Below are 21,883 nucleotides of genomic sequence, written 5' to 3'. Positions count from 1 at the left end.
GGGAAGTAATATAATATAATATAATATAATAAACGAAGTTTTTTTTTGACATTAAAAGCCTGGAAGAACAGTTAACATACTGTCCAAAATGTATCTCATACTTTTATAAATCATGACATCAGATCCGAGAGATTTCTGTTATTTCTCGCTAGAGTACCAAAAGCCGATTTAAATTATAACTAAAATATCGTTTTTTTAACACTTGAGTATTCTATTTTGATTACTAATTTTGGGAGCTACAGATGCTTCCAGCAACGAGTTTGAATATTATCTGAGAGTTTATATTAAAACCTGTACATGACGGGTGGCCAACACGCGGCCCGCGGTCATGTATGAAGAATATATTTTTAAATCAGTGATATCTTTGTAAAACACGGTTTGATACATCAACAAAACTTATGTCCTCAAGTATTACCTATGAGCTAAGTCATGCATGTTGTTGTGAAAGCACTGAACAATATCCGTTCGATCGCTCTTCAGCATTGCCAATTTAAAGAAATCTTAAAAAAATCTCGAAAACCAGTTAAAGTGTGCAACTTCATTGATATATTTAGATAGAGATATTCATTGATACAGAGGCCATTGATAAATTGGTATTATTTAAAATAAAATTGTTAATATTGTTTGATTTATGTGTCCTAAAAATTTTTTTAAATATTTTTTTCAAAATGTTTATTACTATACAAATACATTTTTTGTTGGTTCAATACGTGTTTTTTTCTCACATCTGGTCGTAGTTTTGTTTTTTTATTATTTACAATTACCTTAATTGTACTTACTGATTACCTCTGCATTCAAATTATTTATAATACTTATCAACTTATCAATAAGTATGAAATTCGTTGTTATAATTTTTTTTCTGATGGCTGTATGCGGCTATTTGGAAAATTTTAGGTCATCGATGGCTAGGCCTGCTGTAGATGAAAGCATCTGTAGCTTTCAAAACTAGTCATTAAATTTATAAAACTCAAGTGGTAAAAAACAAGTGTTTTATTTATAATTTAATCATGTGTTACAACAAAGTGAATGTCGAAACAATACCAATGCCGATTTTTTAGATTTTGATAGCCAAAAGGTTGATAAAATTAGTTAATGAATATAATTTATATTTGAAGCATTATCATTGTGATTTTCTATTTTGTAATTTAAATGTAACTTTGTTTTAAAATCACTACAAATATTGTAATATAACTTAATTATAATGTCTGCCGGTTTCGAAGCTAATCGCTTCTTTATCAAGACTGATTAATACTGTATTAATCAGTCTTGATAAAGAAGCGGTTAGCTTTAAAACCGGTAGACATTATAATTAAGTTATAATAAAATATTTATTTAGTGATTTTAAAACAAAGTTACATTTTATTTATATTATAATATAAAATCAACTTTATTATTAGATTATCAACCTATGCTACAAAAAAGCCTTGATATTTTAGGGTAGGTACGTGTGTTTTGAAATACCAAGATGAGCGTAAAAAAACATTTTTTACTCCTGTCAAAATGTCAAAACGTGTCCTAATATATTTCTGTAGAAACTGTCATAGAAAAAAATAAAATGATATTTCGTTTTCTTTAGTTCCCAAATCTTCGCGGTCGCGCTTATCGGAACCAAAAAATAATCAAGGAACTCGTTTATTTTTAGCGGAAATGATGGAAATACCGTCCCAGGATAACAGGAGCTTCGTTAGGAAGAGAAAGGAAAGCCTTAATTTAAATCTGACAAATAAACCTAAGTGTATATTCACGATGACATTGGAGATGTAATAAGATGAATGATCTATGCTTTTCTCCTCTCTGAGTTTTTCCCGTGCCGAGGGCACATTTTACAAAAAAATTGTAATGTAAGAAATGTAATTTAAACATGTAAGAAGAATGTACCCTGGACTGGTACCTGAAGCGAAGGGCTGATCACCTTTCTTTCTTTCTTTCTTTTTTAAAATAACCCTGCGTTTGTATGATGCAGTGCCCTATGCACCATCGGTTGCGGATAAAGCTTTTTAACATGAATTAAATGAATGTAAGAAAAAATTTATGCAATCAAATGGCATTATGAATGATGCTATTTATTTCAGATATGCCCATTTTTAATATCCATTTATGAATAGCACCAAAAAGATCAAATGACAGCTGGGAATCGACATCCCAGGAGGCTTATCCCTCTTAAAAATAGGGCACAAGGCCTACACCAAGAAGAAGAAGATGAAAAAAAGAATATAAATTTTAAATTCAGTTAAAATTTTTATGACTTTCATATATAGATAATCGAAGTAGGTTGCATAGTCAGGGTGTGGCGTTTTATTCTCTATTGCAACCACCGCGGAGAAGCGGCGGGATGGTCAGTTAGTTTATAGTTTTAATTTAATAAAAAGATTTCTAAGAGTATAATGATTAAGTTTTTCTTATCCATGATTCACTTCATTAAATTAGGGTAAAAACCAGGACTCCGTTGTGTACTGCCAGAAAGCTTCGGCTGGTGAGTTTTCACATACTTTAACTAATTAATGTGCACCATTCACTCTGCTTTCTATGTCATTATCAATCTTTCCATCCCTTGAAAATGTTGTTACTCTTTCTTTAAGTAATATCTCAAGGGCGTTTGAATTATTACGTATATTATGTAAATAATATACGTAATAATTCAAATTGTCCGCCTCCGTGGTGTAATGGTCAGCGTGTTTAGCTACCGTGCTTTAGCTCCCGGGTTCGATTCCCAGAGGGTGTGAAAATAAATATTAGCGATTTTACAGTGTAATATTTATTTAATATTACCCTGGACTGGTTCCTGAAGCGCAAGAGTGATCACCTTGCCTTCATGTAAGTAATGATCAAGATAACACTGCGTTGATTTAGTGCCCTATGCACCATTGGGTGCGGATAGGGTTATAATAATGTAAATAAGGTCTACGATTTTTTTTTTTATTTGGCATATTTACAAAAAAGACTTATTATAAAAGAATATTATCTAAGGTAAAACGAAATAAACATTCATATTATTCTTATAAGTATGTAGTACTTATCCTTTTTATGACATTCAGTTCTTTGAGGTTTAATCCTTCAGGCCACATGCTTCTCATTTTCGTGTCCTTTGTGCATTGAGAATATTAATTTCTGTATTAAAACCGATCTTCAATTTTTATTATAGACGAGAAATCTAGAGATTTCGAAAATAATATATTGAAAGATGGATCATGGAGGATTATATTCGCTTATATGCCAGTTTTTACATCACTTACTCATTAAATAATATATGTATAAACTTTTAATGCTCAAATCAGCATTACGCAACTTTCTTTTCGCGGAAATGAAATTTGTTTAATTTTTTACTCTTGAAGCTTAATTTTTTGTAATTTTTTAAAATTTAAACCCCTATCCGCACCCCAATGATGCATAGGGCACTGCGTCATATAAACGCAGTGTTATCTTGATCGTTTACACATGAAGGAAAGGTGATCAGCCCTCCGCTTCAGGTACCAGTCCAGGGTAATAATATTGAATAAATATTAGAGTGAAAAAATCACGTATATTTATTTTACCCCCCTTGGGAATCGAACCCGGGACCTCCAGAACGGTAGCCGAGCGTGCTGACCATTACACTACGGAGGCGGATTTTTGTAATTACTGAATAAAATATATAATAATCATGAAATTGTATTTTATTGTTAAAAGCACATGAAAAATAAACTTGTGACACTTGTTTCGCATAGTTATGGCATTTTCAAACGAATATTTGAAAATGCCATAACTAGGTGAAACAATTGTCACAATTCAAATTTTTATGTGTTTTTACCAGTAGATTTTAAGAAATAGTGGTATTTACTAAGTAAAACATTAATTAAAAATGGATAGATTTTACCACAAAGTGACTGCCGAATTAATTAATGAAAATAAAATACATTTAAGTAAAATCTGTGTTTGATTTTATAATTAATACATAAATAAAACACATAGGCACTTAACTAAATGGAAAAATAATACGTTTAGTGACCCGATAAGATAAACAAAGATTGAATTGATAGTAAATGAAAAGAAAGCGCCAAGACTTCTTAATTCGTATCTTCGGCCGTATTTTACACCCTTCATTGTCGTAAGAGCTTAAAGCACACTTAATTTCTTTCCTTAATTAAGTAAAAGAAACAGCAACAAAGGGTAAATTTATTCGAACAATTAAAAATAGGACAAAACAACACAAACACAAAATGAGTTAATTCACAATATTTTATGGGTGCACCAATTTTTATTCACAAATTTTAAAAAATCTCGACTAAGGATGTTATTTATATCAAGATTTTTTAATGATATCTCAACAAAGATGGAGAAGTCTTTTTGAGATGGGAATATATAATCTGGGCACTTACAGGGCTTACGACCAGTAATTTACTGATGTAGCTGATAATTTTACACACTAAAAAAATACTCAACTCCACCATAGATGTTGCTGAGAACTCATGTGAAAAAGATTATCGATTGAAGAAAATATAAAACATACATATATTATATAAAATATAATACATACATATATTATATAAAATATAATATATCCATATATCGTTAATTACTGGGGTTCACTGGAGCCATCTATGATTTGATTGGGAAAGCTTTCATTTAGCATCTGAACCCCGGAATATATTACATACTGGGAAACGCCTGAATTTTTTAAAAAATAATTCTCGTTATTATTTTCATCTTAACGATATTTATATGCGTTCATTCGAATATATACATACTAGTATATATCGCCGTGCCTTACGTAAAGTGCTCTAACTACATTTTTGTCAATTTTGAGATATTTGGTGTACGTTATCAACTGACCGTTATCTACAAATATAAATAAACAAAATAATATATAAAAAAATACGCCTTGTTTTTGGCGTATAAGACGCTATCTACATCGAATTTTCGAAATGAACTGAACTCCTAAAACGGTAACTTCTTAATTTAATAACTGAATTAATTTTGACACAGCACAAAGTTTTAAAACAATTTAATACATCATTTTATCGTATTTTTTAATGTATTATACTAGTTTAGAATTTCAGATAAAACCGTTAATTAATAATAAAAAAAATACGTTGAAAAAATCTAAGCTCTCTCCTGTAAAGTAACAGATTTGAAGATAGAGTTCTTTACGTAGGGGCCGTCGATATGATCCGATAAACTCTGACTCAAGAGTCCACGACACTAACCACGGGACCACAACCCGACACACGACAGTATAATAATTTTAATTACAAGTTTAGATTTGTAAAAACGACAGTTGAAAAAAAAAATTTTTTTGATTATTAAATTCTGTAATATAAAATATGGTTCCATCAATCCTCTTGGTAATTTGTTTGAACCTTAAACCCTTACTACCGTTTTCACAATATTATTATAATTATTATAATTTGAGGAGGGTCTACGCCCTCGACCCCGCTCAAACCTTCATATTCCGTAAAATTCAAAATTCAATGAATTGATATTCAAAGGTATGTCAAAACATCAAAACATCACGAAACATTACAAATTACCCTTTGAAGGTAATGTTTGGTAACAAGTTTTAACAATAACGTTATTAAGGCCTAGTATTCATTGAGTCTCAACTCAATTTTCTGTAAATCCAGGTAAAATTTTACGTAATAATTTTTTTCTTACAAACACTGTTTTTCCATTGAAAAAACAAGTTTTTTTATACGTATGGTATATGGTGTTTCCATTCGCCAGGAACGACGCTTGGATGGCTTGTCTCTGGCCAATATCTGTACCCGACGGATTCTCCAGTTCTTTGGACACGTTGCGCGTGGCAACGAGGATAGCCTGGAACGACTAGTTGTGATCGGTAGCCTGGAGGGAAAGAGAGGGAGAGGAAGATCCCCCACATGATGGACCGATCAAATTAAGGCAGCAGCAGGCACCTCAGTGGTTGGAGCGCTACGTGCAGCGCAGTCAAGGGATAACTGGAGAAGAGTCATTGCTTCTGCAAGGGTCACAACCCTCAGCAATGAGGATTAAGACGGAGAAGATATGGTGTTTAATGAAAAATCATGATATAAACAACTCATAAGTGGAGTACGATACGTTAATAATTTTTTACATCTCAACACATATGAAGAAAAATATGGAAGTCTGGAAATTTACGGGGTTTGCGAACTGTTATAGGCTGTAAAAGTGATGGACGTTACACGTGTATAGAATAATCACTTAAACCAGTCTATGACAGGTCGTAACCATTTCAAATGCCCAGACTTCCATTTTCTTATTTATCTTTATTAAATTATCAGATTTAAAAAATATATATAGTGTCGGGTTGTGGTCCTGTGGTTAGTGTCGCGGAAGTCAGAGTAGAAACCGAGAACGGTTTGGACCCACTCTACCACAATTTGATACCTATTTCTAATGGTGGGTCGCTTAGGCTCACAGAAATAGTAAGAAATTTAAATATTTGTGTAAATAATAAAAACACAAATATATTTTTTTTTCAAAGAAAAAAAATATATATATATAAACAACATTTTGAGTGTGTCCAAATACTTGTTCAATAGTTATCCTAAAAACGGTTGTCGTGAAGTATTTTGTACACCATATGAAAATGTGGTTTAAAAACCGAAAAAAATTTAATTTTCCCAAATGTTGCTTTTATTGACCATAATTGAAGTTGAAATACAACAATTTTGTATTTTTGTAATGGTTTCTTAAACCAGCCTATGACGGTCGTCAGCCCCGTAAATGCCCAGACTTCCATATTCTTCTTCATCTTTGATGATATGTCAAAAAATAATATATAAACAACGCTTAAATGGAGCAAAATCTAGAATTTGTCAACAAAAATTTGGACGCACTCAAAATATTTCGTATAGCATTGTTGTGGAAATTTTTTGCTAGTGTGGTTTATATTTTGTTTTGAATATTGTAAGCATTAACTTTGTGGATCATATTGATATATTAATTCGAGAAATAAAAATACTTTGTGTTCTGATCCACTCACATTTTTATTAACCAACTAGTTTCGGCAACAACCTGTTGCCCTCTTCAGGCTTACATTTATTAAGTAAAAAATGTAACCCTGAAGAGGGCAACAGGTTGTTGCCGAAACTAGTTGGTTAATAAAAATGTGAGTGGATCAGAACACCAAGTATTTTTATTTCTCGAAATAATATGGTTTTTATTTGTTTCGATTTGTGATTGTTACATTTTCTGCAGATTATCAAATTGACTAATCAATTTAGTTTAATTGGCGAGCAGTGTCGCCTTTCCCTCAATTGATGAACGCAATTATTTATGTATGTCCACTAAAGCAGATAGCGAGAGTCCTTCCGCCGTTGTTATTAGAAACTTCCCGTCGTCCTTCGCAAATCCTTCGCTAAATTATTAATTATTTTTACTGGAAAATAAACGGAAGGACGAAAATAAACAGATTAAAACAGCCCATTACCATTCATTAAGTTGTTCGTCAAGCGCGCTAAATAATTTGGAAGAGACATAAAATGAATGGATTTTTTTCGCGAGCACGTTTTTTTAAATTATTTACAACGGTGTCATCTTTACAGACATTAATCCCGTAGATATTCTGTAATTGCAAAATGTTAAACATGGAGATGTAACAACTGTTTTAATTGCAATTAGATATTTAAAATCCTCTAATCATCTAATATTATAATTTCAATTAGATAAATAAAATCTTCTTATATCAGAATGTAAAATAATTTAGTCATCTTCATTCTTAGTAAAAAAAATTGTGTGTCCATATACTTGTTCACAAATCTGGATTATCTCCAATTAGGAGTTATTTTTTATATCATGTTTTTTGACATAATGCTTTGCTTGATAAAAAGCTACTCTCATCTCACCATAAATTTCTTTAGTGAATTCATATACAATGTTACGAATTTAAACAATATATTTAGAAATTCCAAGAATTTAAATATTGTGATTGTCAACCATGGGTAGAATTGGTAAATGTTACACGTGTGTAAAGTGATCAACTAGTCTAGTAGTAAAATAAAAAATAAAAATAGCATTTACTTTGTGGTTAGTAATTTTGAAAAAAAATTTAGTGATTTAAGATGTTAGTATAAAATTTGGGAGTGAGTGATCCTTAGAAAAAAAAACTAATAACACTTTCGTTTGCTCAATCATTTCCACTATCTCCTTTCCCCAATTCAATCACAATAAAGCGGTAGTATTTTACTAAAATAGCGCTATATAAATTATCCAAAAATATCATTATTTTTATTTTAGTTTCATAGGCAATTCCTACTTCTAAGTGGGTTTGCGTTTTATGATTAAAGTTACTAAATTTCATAGAATTCTTGAGAGAAAAATTCTGAGTAAAAAAATACTGGATAAATGAAAAGTAAAGGGCGCTGGCTATTTAAATTTAGGATAATTGCCTCTTCCCCCAGGATGCGACCTTGCTCAGCTACACCGCAGGATGTAAATCATTTAAAAATAAATTACTAAATCCTCCAAACTAGTTGAATTATGGAGAAAAAATATAATTAATTATTTGATTTTATTAAATTCTTATGTTAATTTTCGTCAAATGCAGAAATATTTTAAAAGCATACTCTTTATGTATTATTTGCAATCGGAGAGAGACAACCATAACAGTGACATTTATTTGTTAAATGGGATTCTCATATTGTAAAACTTTGTGATCGTCTGCGGGCTCTAGTGAGTGCTTATTATAAGTTGTCCTTTATCAAGAGTCTGTATTTACTGGGCTTAGACCTGTGATAAACATTTAAGTAGTGTGTTTGTCAATCATGGGTAGAATGATGAATTTTACACGTGTGTAAAGTGATCACTTCACAAGCTTTTAATAAGTTATGATCGACCAAAATCACACTTGATCTACATTTTATGTAGTTATAAGTATGTGAATAGTGCTATGGTAGTGACGTGTTAGATTGTTTGCATGCTATTATAGTGATTGCCCTGATGAAAAGACGGGTACGTTACGAAACCGGTAGACGAAAAAATCTCGGTGAGTTGTTATAAAGTAACATTACTAACATTTTTGTAAAAAAAATATATAAAAGTAAAAATGACTAACCACAAAGTAAATTGCATTAAATATTAAGAATATTAATAATAAGTTCTAGATATTTTCAGATCATAAGCCCTGTTAATACAGAGTTATCTATATTGAGATGTCAAAATATAAAAATAACATACATAGGTTTTAAATCCAGACAAGGAAATGATATATATTGTTACAATTAATATCGTACGTTATTTTTTTTTTTTTTTTTAATTCTAATTTATTTATGGCTCCTAGTGTAGTCCTTGTCCGCTTCCGTAGTGTAATAGTCAGCATGCTCGGCTACCGTTTTGAAGGTCCCGGGTTCGATTCCCAGGGGGGGGTCAAAAAAATTTAAGTGATTTTTTCACTATAAAATTTATTAAATATTACCCTGGACTGGTACCTGAAGTGGAGGGCTGGTCACCTTTCCTTCATGTAGAAATGATCGAGATAACACTGCGTTTATATGAAGCAGTGCCCTATGCACCATTGGGGTGCGGATAAAGGTTTTATTATTATTATTATTATTATTATTTATGGCTGGTGCCTATTATTATACAAACATATCGTAATCATACAGGAGAAAGTGACCAAGTGCATTTTTTACAAAAACGTGATCATTGACTATTGGATATATTACTAGCTTAATATTGCCCTGGAAAAACGCCAAAACTATTTTAACCTTGGAAGTATAATATATTGACTTGTTAAAAATGACTAACTGCATTGATGAGGCGAAACAATTGTCACAATATGAATTTTAATGTGTTTTTCTTTAACAATAAAATACTACTTAGTAGACTCATAAAATCTGTGTTTGATTTAAAAGTTAATACATAAATTAAAAGAAAATTATGGTTGGACCACCCTTTATAATACATATCGCTCACTCCTTTCAAGAACGTCATAAATCAAAAATCGTCAATTTCCAGTTGTGCATGTTTTCGGAATGCCCAGAAAATGTACTATATCCCAGCAAAAGAGGCATATTTTTAACTTAATATTTACCCGCTATAGGGCAGAAAATGTTGTTTTTGCATTTTGAAGAAAATGTATTGTTTAATTATTTTTATAAATAAATTAAATATTTATAAAATGTAGAAAAAACCTTCAGGTTTTACGTAAAAAAATCTGTTGCACAGTAAAAAATTCAATAAGTGGTTTGATATTTATTTTTAATACACTGTTATATTTTTAAACTTTAAAATCGTTCTCCTGAAAAATCAAGTATTTTGATTTATGACGTTCTTGAAAGGAGTGAGCGATATCTGCAAATATCTATAATTTATATTAGCCATAAGATCCTTCAGAGAATCGCACCCTACGATAAATTACAGCCGATTGATGTTTATTAATTAATTTCCAATTAAATAGCTACTAGGCGTACGTTAGTAGGTACGCGTTATTCAATTCCTCTCGGAACGAGTTCATCTTATCGAATCGTTACAAGAGAATCAAAACGGAAAGCCATTAACTTCGTAAAAGATACCCCATTTCGTATTTATTAAAGTAAATTCACATATTCAACTAATTTCCTCATCAAAGGCGAAAATAATTATTTCCTTTTCAGTCGCTTTAGTTCAGAAAACGAAGTTACATAATGTCCGTTTAGGGTAGATAAGGAGTATATGCCAAGGATGAAAGGGTGGTTACCGTTTTATGTTTAATTGTTTTAATGTAAAATTATATATAATTCATATATATATATATATATATATATATATATATATATATATATATATATATATATATATATATATATATATATATATATATATATATATATATATATATATATATATATATATATATATATATATATATATATATATATATATATATATATATATATATATATATATATATATATATATATATATATATATATATATATATATATATATATATATATATATATATATATATATATATATATATATATATATATATATATATATATATATATATATATATATTTATATATATATATATATATATATATATATATATATATATATATATATATATAAATATATATATATATATATATATATATATATACATATATATATATATATAAATATATATATATATATATATATATATATATATATATATATATATATATAAATATATATATATATATATATATATATATATATATATATATATATATATATATATATATATATATATATATATATATATATATATATATATATATATATATATATATAAGTAAATACATTAATTTAACAAAAGCAATTCAGAGCTAAAATTTTATTTTTATTTATTTCATATAAAACAAATAACATACATTACTCTCATATATAATACACCGTGGTCACCGTTTTATGTTTAATTTAAAATATGTACGTTAATTTAATTGAATATATGAATTTAACAAAAGCAATTCAGGACATAAATTGTATCTTGACTTATTTGTTGCAACACACATTACATACATAATTCTCGTATATAATACACCGTGGTTAAAATTTTATGTTTTAATTTAAAATTTGTTTATATAATTTAACATATCAATTTAACTAAAGGAATTCAGGACACAAATTGTATTTTTTTTAACACATATTACATACTAAATTTTCATATTTAATACAGTATACCCATCTATAACGTATTTTGGGATTAAAAAAAAAGTAAAAGAGAAAAAGATTTAAAAAAAAACTAACACGGAGGAAAATTGAAAATAATAAACGGGTAAAGTAAATACGCATATAAAAACATAAGGTAGGAACCATATTTCAAGGGAAAAAATGAGAAAATATTACTAATCACAAACACAATTTTTTCCATAAAGTATTTTTTTGGTTCATTCATTTTGGATCCCTGACTGGGTTCTATTTTATATGTCAGGCAGCTGATTAATTTAATTAAAAAGGAAATGCATGAATGCAAACGAGACGATAAATGTTTGCAGTGACACACTGCATTGTGCACTGGTGTGGCGTTCTCTCTGCCTAGCCTTGCAGAGAGCGGCGTGATAATCAGTTTAAAGTTGTCTCAAATCGAGAAATTTTTTGTACTGTATTTCGAAATAAATCAAACCAAATGAAAAGACTGAATAACGGGTATCTATTTATATTTATACTAATAAAAGTTTGAAGCTTCTAATTTTATACAGGAATACAGCGTTTATTTATCCGAAGTTGAAGGTCAAAACACAGCTGGTGCAATCCGTAATTAAAATATATTTGAGCACTTTCCCCAACCATTGGCCATCGAGCAAAAAGCACATAATTTCATTGATGGATTCGGCAGTCACTTTGTGCTAGTATGTATCCATTTTTTATTTTAATCAAGGTGTTTACAGGTTTTTCACTTCAAATTGGATGCCTTCCTAACATATGAAATTAGACGTTCAACAAATCAAATTGGACGTTTCATAAAATAAATTGCACATTAAATTGTATTTTACAAAAAAGATTGATTTTTCAAAAATATATTTAAAGTAGTATTGAAAATCCTGTCTGTAAAATTCAGCACCGTAGAACTTGAATTAACTTACTTGAACTTTGATTTTTTTTAGAATTGGTGAATGTTACACTTGTGTAAAGTGATCACTTAAACCAGCCTATGACGGTCGTCAGCCCCGTAAATACCCAGACTTCCATATTATTCATCATCTTTGATGAGATGTCAAAAAATAATGTACAAAAATTTCTCTTTAAAAAAAATCAACTCAGCCTTGCACTGTTATCTTAGATTATTCCGTTTTGAATATATACCATTTGTATATAAACCTTTTGCATATATACCATTTTTGGACAGAAATGCGCTTCTTACAATGTCAGTCACTAGACTCTGTTTGGTAGCCGCTTTGTTTATTTCTGTACTCTTCACTTATAACAAATATTGACGCATGTGTCTTCGATTTACGAGAACTCCCACATGTTCCAATTTCCAGTGCTTTCTTATTGGTAATTTATTATGATTCACGTGTTGAAATGAAACACGCTCGATCAGAATATGCAAATGCACCACGACAAACCATAATAGTTATTCCTTGGTTGGAATTAGATAATCCATTCCCGTTAATCCGGAAGCATTATTGTAACTTATGGGCTGTTAAGATGTTGGATAACCGACATCTTAGTTTGAGAATAATGTAGCATATATTTATGGGTTTCAGAGGCCAATCGTTGTGACCCAAAATGCTAGCCAAGCTTAAGGGTAAAGTCTACCAAATAATTGTCAGACCCGCACTCCTCTATGGCTCCGAATGCTGGACATTGTATTACATCTACTCTAGGCAACTAGAAACTTCTGAAATGCGAATACTTAAATGGTCAGCTGAAGTGTCCATTAGAGATTTTTTTAAAGAGTTCACGCATTTGTGGAAGTCTGGGTGTAACTGATATCAACAGTAAGGTAGACGAAAGGCAATTGAGATGGAATGAGCACATAGGACGTAGAGAATCTAAACATATTGTTAACCAGGCAATCGCCATGTATCTTCCTGGAAAGACAGAGGAAGACCAAAAAATTTATGGATGTTACAGAAATAAAGCACGATTCGAAGACATGAGTGGCACAAGACCTAGGTGACGGTTTATCTGATAGAATGACCTACAACCTGAAGAGAAAGAGAGCTGACCCTAACAATTTAGAAAGACGATAAATTAGGATGAAACAAGAAAGACGAAGAGGCAAATCAGTGTTAGTTCGATAATTGTTCACATATTTCACTAGACCTCAAAAAACTCTTTCATATCGCTATAAAATAAACTAAAATGTTCTGGTGCGAACGTTTTATTTTACGATCTAGGGGCTAGATTTGTTAGATTATCCTCATATTTCTGTGGCTATCAGTGGTAATAAATTGATATTATTTTTTTCTGTGTACTATCAGGATTTTCGAAGAAGCTTGCGTCCTTAGAACTCTACATAAACAAGTAAACTCGAAAGTGGCTCTTTGATTTTTATAAACAGGTTTTTCAAATTGGACCTTTAACAAAACAAATTGGACGTTTTATTGTATATCATAAGAAAGTTTTTAAAAAGTATATTTGCCGGGTATGTATGGGATTTCGAAAATTATGTTTATTATTCAATATGGTTACAATTTTTTTTTAATAATTTGAATTCATTTTCTATACATTTGTATTTTTACAATCTAAAAATTAATGACTCAGTTCTCTCCAATAAAGAGACTTTAGAGACCAGGAAAGGAGAGGGACTTACATTTATTATTTACTGTTTAAGATAGAGATGCATGAATGTATATAACAGAGGCGAATATTGTTTACAAAGACATAGTAGTATGGCGTTCTATTATTTTTGCCTACCCCACGGGAGGGAGGGTGATGGTTAGTTAGTTAAAAGCGAATTGCATATTGAAAAAATACCATAAAATAATATATTTCTCCGACTAAACTGATGAAAGTACTAAAAAAACACGTTCGTCTGAATATTGGCAACTCATTCAGCAAAAGTTTATTTTTATTTTTTGACATCTCATCAAAGATGAAGAAGAATTTGGAAGTCTGGGCATTTACGGGGCTGACGACCGTCATAGGCTGGTTTAAGTGATCACTTTACACACGTGTAACATTCACCAATTCTACCCATTATTGACAACCACACCACTCAAATTCTTGGAAGTTCTGTATATATGAACCAATTTAGAAACCTTGTTCTTGGGTCGTCAGCCCCGTAAATGCCCAGACTTCCATATTCTTCTTCATCTTTGATGAGACGTCAAAAAAAAATTGAAAATAACTCCTGTAATTGGAGATAATCCAGATTTTGTGAACAAGTATTTGGACACACTCAAAATGTTGTTAAAGTTTATTTATCTCTGTTCTGTTCTTCGTAGACTTATATTGATTGACCCCAGAAGGCTCATCATTGTGGTTACTTATGGGCCGTTTAAAGCTGGGTATTCACCATTTCAGTTTCACAATATGGTAATGAAAGTTATATATTACTCCTGAAATTCCTAATATTTCATGGGAATATCGCATCTAAAAGAGAGAAATAAATATTGTTAATATATTTTCAGTTTTCGTAGTGAAAATACCAAGTGACCCAAATAAATAACGATTCGATATGTAACTAAAATAAGTACTAACTATAGATAAAGTATAATTAATATTCATGTTTTATTGTTAATCGAGTGATATCATCGCATGATAACGATTGATATTCAAATTGTATGTTAACTATGCCTTCTATAGTCAAATCTTTATTACGCATATTACACTCTTTATTACATCCCAATATTATGCCGTCATGCCTCTTTGGGCTTTGCTCAGTCCTGTATACGCAAAACGTTTGTAAAGAATAGAATGTTTCAAGTACTTTATCAAACCCAGTTTGGTAAAGAATAGAATATATGAAGTCCTGTACCAAACTCAGTTCAGTAAAGAATGGAATATTTCAAGTACTTTACCAAACTCAGTTTGGTAAAGAATAGAATATATCAAGTCCTGTACCAAACTCAGTTTGGTAAAGAAAAGAATATATCAAGTCCTTTACTAAACCCAGTTTGGTAAAGAATAGAATATATCAAGTCCTATACCAAACTCAGTTTGGTAATGAATAGAATGTAGAAAGTCCTGTACCAAACTCAGTTTGGTAAAGAATACAATATTTCAAGTTCTATGTTCACAGCAGTGAATTGTGATGTAAGTTTTATAGGAAAGCGCATCCGCTATAAAATCATGTTACAATAATGGATACAGGGTCCTTATGTTGTGATCTCGACCCTGTAGCGCGAGTGGTATATTTTCTTCATAACTCCTACTACATAGAGTGGCAGGCTTCCTTGAGAATTCGACATATAATACATTTTTTTTATTTATTTTCTTTTTAACCACAGCAATGCTTAGCAGAGTACAACTAGTATAAACTCAATTAAAAAAAATTACAATATCTTGATTTTGTCCGAATCTTAGGTCTCACATCTGGGTTGAATCTGAAAGGTAGAAATAACGCCTTCATTTAGTTTAATATTCCATTTGTTCGACAGCTATAAATCTATTGTCCGATTTGAGCGACGATCGGGGGAGTAGAACAGAAAATATTCATCTTGATGGCAGAATAAGCTGATAAATATGGAACGTACCATCAGACATTTTGACGAATCACCGTTTTGAGCGATTTCGTGTTCGCAAAAACATGGTAATAGATATCGGTTACATTGTAGTCTGAAGTTCCAAAAAATACATGCTGTAGACCTTCCCAAAAAAAGTGTAATCGGCCTCCTACAAGTATACAACAATGGATCATTCGCGCCGTTGCCTTTTGATTTCAGCGTTTCTCATAACATTTTAATAATATTCGAGGCTCATTGAAAATAGGTGTATTTAGTATATAATACGACTTGTAAGATTAATTGGATTGACAGCTGGGAATCATCATCGCAGGAGGCTAATCCCTCTTAAACAGGCCACAAGAGCTACACCAAGCAGAGGAAGAAAAAAATAAAGTACTGCCTCCGAAGTGTAAAAATGATAATAATTTTCTCTTCATCTTTGATGAGATGTCAAAAAATAATATGAAAACTACTCCTATAATTGGACATAATCCAGATTTGTGAACAAGTATTTGGACACACTCAAAATGTTATAACTAATTATTATTCAGACCTGACGATGAAAGTTTAGCTTCCGAAACTATTAGTCATTAATAAACTCAAGTGGTATCCTTAATCCTTATCCTTGGTCCTTAATCATTTAAACATGTCTTACCACAAAGTAAATGCCGAAACAATAAATAAAATATGTGGTTTCTTTAATATATTTCTTTTTCTTTTGACCAAACTGTGCCACAACAACGCGTGGCCGGTTAAAGCTAGTAAAAAAATGTCAAAGTTATCTGATCGTCGAAGAAAAGAAATCAATGTAAACAGAACAAAGGTAACTTGTTTTCAAATTATACAATTTCTTCACAAGAACAGTGTAGTTGTAAAATAAAGAGATAATCATACTTATTACATTGAACCTTTTTTGTAATGCTATCCCATTCGACCCTACTTTAATTTGTGCAGGGTTTGTATGTTTCTGGTATGACCGCGAGAAATTCATATTCATAGGTTGAGCGATGTCGCTCACTCCTTTCAACAACGTCATACTTTAAAAATTGTCAATTTGCAGTTGTGCATGTTTTCGGAATGCCTAGAAAATGTACTATATCCCAGCAAAAGGGGCATATTTTTAACTTAATATTTACCCGCTACAGAGCAGAAAGTGTTGTTTTTGCATTTTGAAGAAAAGGTATTGTTTAATTATTTTTAAAAATAAACTAAACATTTTTCAAATGGAGAAAAAACCTTCAGGTTTTACCTAAAAAGATTTGTTGCACAGTAAAAAGTTCAAAAAGTGGCTTGATATTTATTTTTAAAACATTGTGTTATATTTTTAAACTTTAAAAACGCTCTCCTGAAAAATCAAGTTTTTTGATTTATGACGTTCTTGAAAGGAGTGAGAGATATGTTTTCATCTTCTGGTAAAAATATTTTTTTTTATTATTAATAATAAAATTATTGTTTAATTATTTTTTTTAATACACTAAATATTTTTCAAATGCAGAAAAAACATTAACGTTTTACATAAAAAAGATCTGTTACACAGTAAAAAGTTTATTAAGTGGCTTGATATTTATTTTAAATACATTTCATTATATTTTTGAACTTTGAAAACGATCTCCTGAAAAATTAAGATTTTTGATATATGACGTTGTTGAAAGGAGCGACCGATGTATGAATTGGGTATTCCGATTCACCCCACATATGCAAATACATTTTCACAAACTGATGCGAATGTAATATTGAAAACAAATTAATCTGAAATTGTTTATCTATTGGTAATTTACATACGCTATTTCAAGCACAGATTTAAATTTTGACATCAAACGTAATAAATTTCAAACGAAATGTAATAATTATTGGTAAATAGTTTCGTATCAGGTATATTTGTCCTGTGCTGGTTAAAATAAGATTGATTTTTTTGGTATTTGACTTGCTACTAATAATTACAAAATAATTTTCGCATACTATTCCTAATTTTTGGATGTGAAGCATGGAATTGGCAAAATAAGGATGAATGTAGACTGATGCGGTCGGTCGAATTGCGATCCCTCGGATAAATGTGTGGCAAAACGAAGTGTGTTGTATGTATATATATAAATATATATATATATATATATATATATATATATATATATATATATATATATATATATATATATATATATATATATATATATATATATATATATATATATATATATATATATATATATATATATATATATATATATATATATATATATATATATATATATATATATATATATATATATATATATATATATATATATATATATATATATATATATATATATATATATATATATATATATATATATATATATATATATATATATATATATATATATATAATATATATATATATATATATATATATATATATATATATATATATATATTATATATATATATATATATATATATATATATTATATATATATATATTTATGTATGTGTGTGTATGTATACGTAACTTGTGAAAGAACGTAAATAGTGTGGTTGTTAATCATAGGTAGGTATAAAAAGTGATCACTTAAACAGCCTTTGAGAGGTCATAAGCCCTGTAAAATACCGAGGCTTTCATAATCTTCTTCATTTACGTTTGGATGTCAACATAAAATGATCATTTGATTCAGCTTTTGTCAGGTCATAAGACCGGTGAATGCCCAGACTTCCTTATACTCTTTGTATAAAGGTGATTTGTCTCTCTTGGGATTTCTGATACATCTCGATGAATTGTCTAGTTTTTAATAATAACAGATCGATGATCTTCGGCCAAGATTTTATAAGCTAAAAAAACTGGATATTTTTGGGCGAGCAGTTTGAGACTAACATATTATTAGCACCAATAATTCAAATATTTTCGTGCTATTAATATTTGTTGATCATAAATCTACATGCATGTATTGCATACAAAATATGGTACATGTGGGTATTTTATAACTGTACAATGTAATAAATATATTAATTATATTCCGTTATCGAGCAAATTGAACTGCTAAGGATCACTTCTGAATTAAATTACAATTAAAAAGTAAGAGAACAAAAAAACTGCATAAATTTATATATATATATATATATATATATATATATATATATATATATATATATATATATATATATATATATATATATATATATATATATATATATATATATTTATATTTATATAATGTATACATATCGCTCACTCCTTTCAAGAACGTCATAAATCAAAAAACTTGATTTTTCAGAAGAACGTTTTTTAAGTTTAAAAATATAATACAATGTATTAAAAATAAATATCAAGCCACTTATTGAACTTTTTACTGTGCAACAGATCTTTTTAGGTAAAACCTGAATGTTTTTTCTCCACTTGAAAAATATTTAGTATATTTAAAAAAATTAGTCAAACAAAACATTTCCCTCAAAATGCAAAAACAACGCTTTCTGCCCTGTAGCAGGTAAATATTAAGTTAAAAATATACCACTTTTGCTGGGATATAGTACATTTTCTGGGCATTCCGAAAACATGCACAACTGAAAATTTGACGTTTTTTGATTTATGAAGTTCTTGAAAGGAGTGAGCGATATACAGTTTTCTAATTAAAAAAGAATAAATTATTTGTTAGAAATTCATATTTTACGTAGTTATTTAGCCAGTATTAGGGAAAAAAAAACCAACACCCCCACCAAACTTGCAAACGATTACACAATAGACGAGTTTTACGAGTAATAATATATTACAAAAATAAAAATAAAATAATGAAAATAGATCATAACCAATATCAACCATATTTAAACTGTATCGACGATTCATATAAATAAATAAAATAAAAATCTTCACTAATTATTTACAAAACAATAACTTTGGTACCTTTGAAATTCATTAAAAAAGTATTTAAGTTTGACTTTTAAGACTGCCCTTCATAACCTAAAAATACGCTGCTTGTAAAACCACGAAGAATAAAAAAAATTGGGAATTTTCTTTTTTTACTTATTATTTATTAAAGTTCATTAAATTTACTTATTTCATTAAATTTACTTATGTGGAATAGATGTACTTATGAGATGCTTTTCACTTTTATATTAAATAATAATTTTATGTAAAAAAAAATATAGTATCGACAATTTTTTTTTAAATAATTAAAAATACATTATTCATATAAATAAATAAAATAAAAATCTTAACATATATTTTAAAAATAACTCTGGTACCTAAAAAAATTCATTAAAAAAGTGTTTGGGTTTGACTTTTAAGACTACCCTTATAACCTAAAAATACGCTGGTTGTAAAACCACGAGGCATACAATTTTTTTTTTTAATTTTTTCTTTATTATTAATTAAAGTTCATTAAATTTACATATGTAGAAAAGATGTATTTATGAGACGCTTTCACTTTTATATTATCAACATAAAAAAAAAAATATTACAAAAAAATACTCCAGCTCAAATATTCTATCAATATTATTCAAAATAACAACTTGAATACCTAAAAAAATACTTTAAAAAGGTTTAACTAATAAGACTACCTGCCCATCACGCTAACCTTAAAATACGCAGGTTCTAAAACTACGATGCTTGAAAATTTAGTTATATTTATTATTTTACTGGGATTACTTACACAAAACATGAAATGATATTTAATATTACAATATGAACTACAAAAATACTTACAAAAACAGACGCCAGTTCAACGTAAAGAATATCTTAGTTAAAGGAAACTTTTAAAATTCTTCCACTCAAAGTCGTCCCCTTGAATAAACGGGAAAAACACGACATGTGATTATATTGAACAAAAAAAATACGAAAAGTCAATAATTTTTTTATTGAAATTATAAAAAATAAAATACTTTCTTACCTAGCAAGAAGTCTCGTTAAATTCTGATGAAGTTGTAGAATCAACGGATGAAACCACCTCTATTTTAAAAACACGATCATCATCCGATATCTTGAATGTTCCAAAGTTCCATGATTTTTAATTGAACTAGATATTTAAAAGACCACACAGTTTTACTATCACTGATCACCTCGAGTGTCCCTTATGCAAGGGTATTTTTATTGTTATTATTTTTAACACTTTATCCCTAGATGTATGGGTAAACAGATGGGCAATCATTCAACGGCAGATGTATGTTTAGTATAAAACTATTGTACTTACTTTGGAAACAATATCCAGGTGATGAATCACGATAGTATTATTGTATATTTTGGTACATTACACACAGCAATAAACAGGATTTTTAAATTATATATACAGTATATAGATAGATTATTGTTACAATTTTTGAAGATTTTTTTTTAAGTTAAAAAAAAGTTTAATTAGATGCAATTTTAATGATTAAAATAATGTTGATAAAGTTTCACGTGGTGAGTTTTGGAACAAAATTTTAAAGCGCCTTCCCAACCCGCGCGAGGTTCTATCATGAAGTTGATAACGAACCAAACTATTAAACTTCGGCAAGCTCCGTTTTCAGGTAAACTGTTGCTTCGTCGCGCGTCGCCGGCGTTCAGTCCGCCCTGCTCGGGGTTCGCGGCGCAACTGGCGCTCGGAGACTACCAACTACAATCCACAGGTCTCCAAGTCGCGGGGCCCGGGCGGGGGGCTGCCCGGGCGCGGCGCGCGTGCGCCCTCCGCCCCCAGCCCGGGCCGCGGAGGGCCGGTCTCGCGCCTTTTCCGTTTTCCCGCTAGAATGCAGCGCCCCCTTAGCGCCTTCTGCCACTGCACGCGGCCGGACGGACTGCAGCCGCGACGCTAAAACAACGGCGCGGAGTAAAAATGCCGAACTGTACGCCAGTCTCGCGCAGGGTTGCCAGGTCTTTTCCA

The 21,883-nt window shown here is 29.9% G+C and overlaps 1 protein-coding gene across 1 annotated transcript in view; it reads right to left on the bottom strand.

The window, feature by feature from the left end:
* Positions 1-21,557, bottom strand: part of Elk (Eag-like K[+] channel) — a 235,692-nt gene extending 214,135 nt beyond the window's left edge. Inside the window, exon 1 of the mRNA XM_088269582.1 lies at positions 20,918-21,557. The gene's annotated coding sequence lies outside the window, so the exon portion shown is untranslated. The remainder of the gene's footprint in view (positions 1-20,917) is intronic.
* Positions 21,558-21,883: the final 326 nt, after the last annotated feature.

Source organism: Brachycentrus maculatus, unplaced genomic scaffold, assembly GCF_059751285.1.
Source record: "Brachycentrus maculatus isolate JH-2025_06_01 unplaced genomic scaffold, ASM5975128v1 h1tg000357l, whole genome shotgun sequence".
NCBI lineage: Eukaryota > Metazoa > Arthropoda > Insecta > Trichoptera > Brachycentridae > Brachycentrus > Brachycentrus maculatus.
This window is presented reverse-complemented; position numbering and strand designations above follow the sequence as displayed.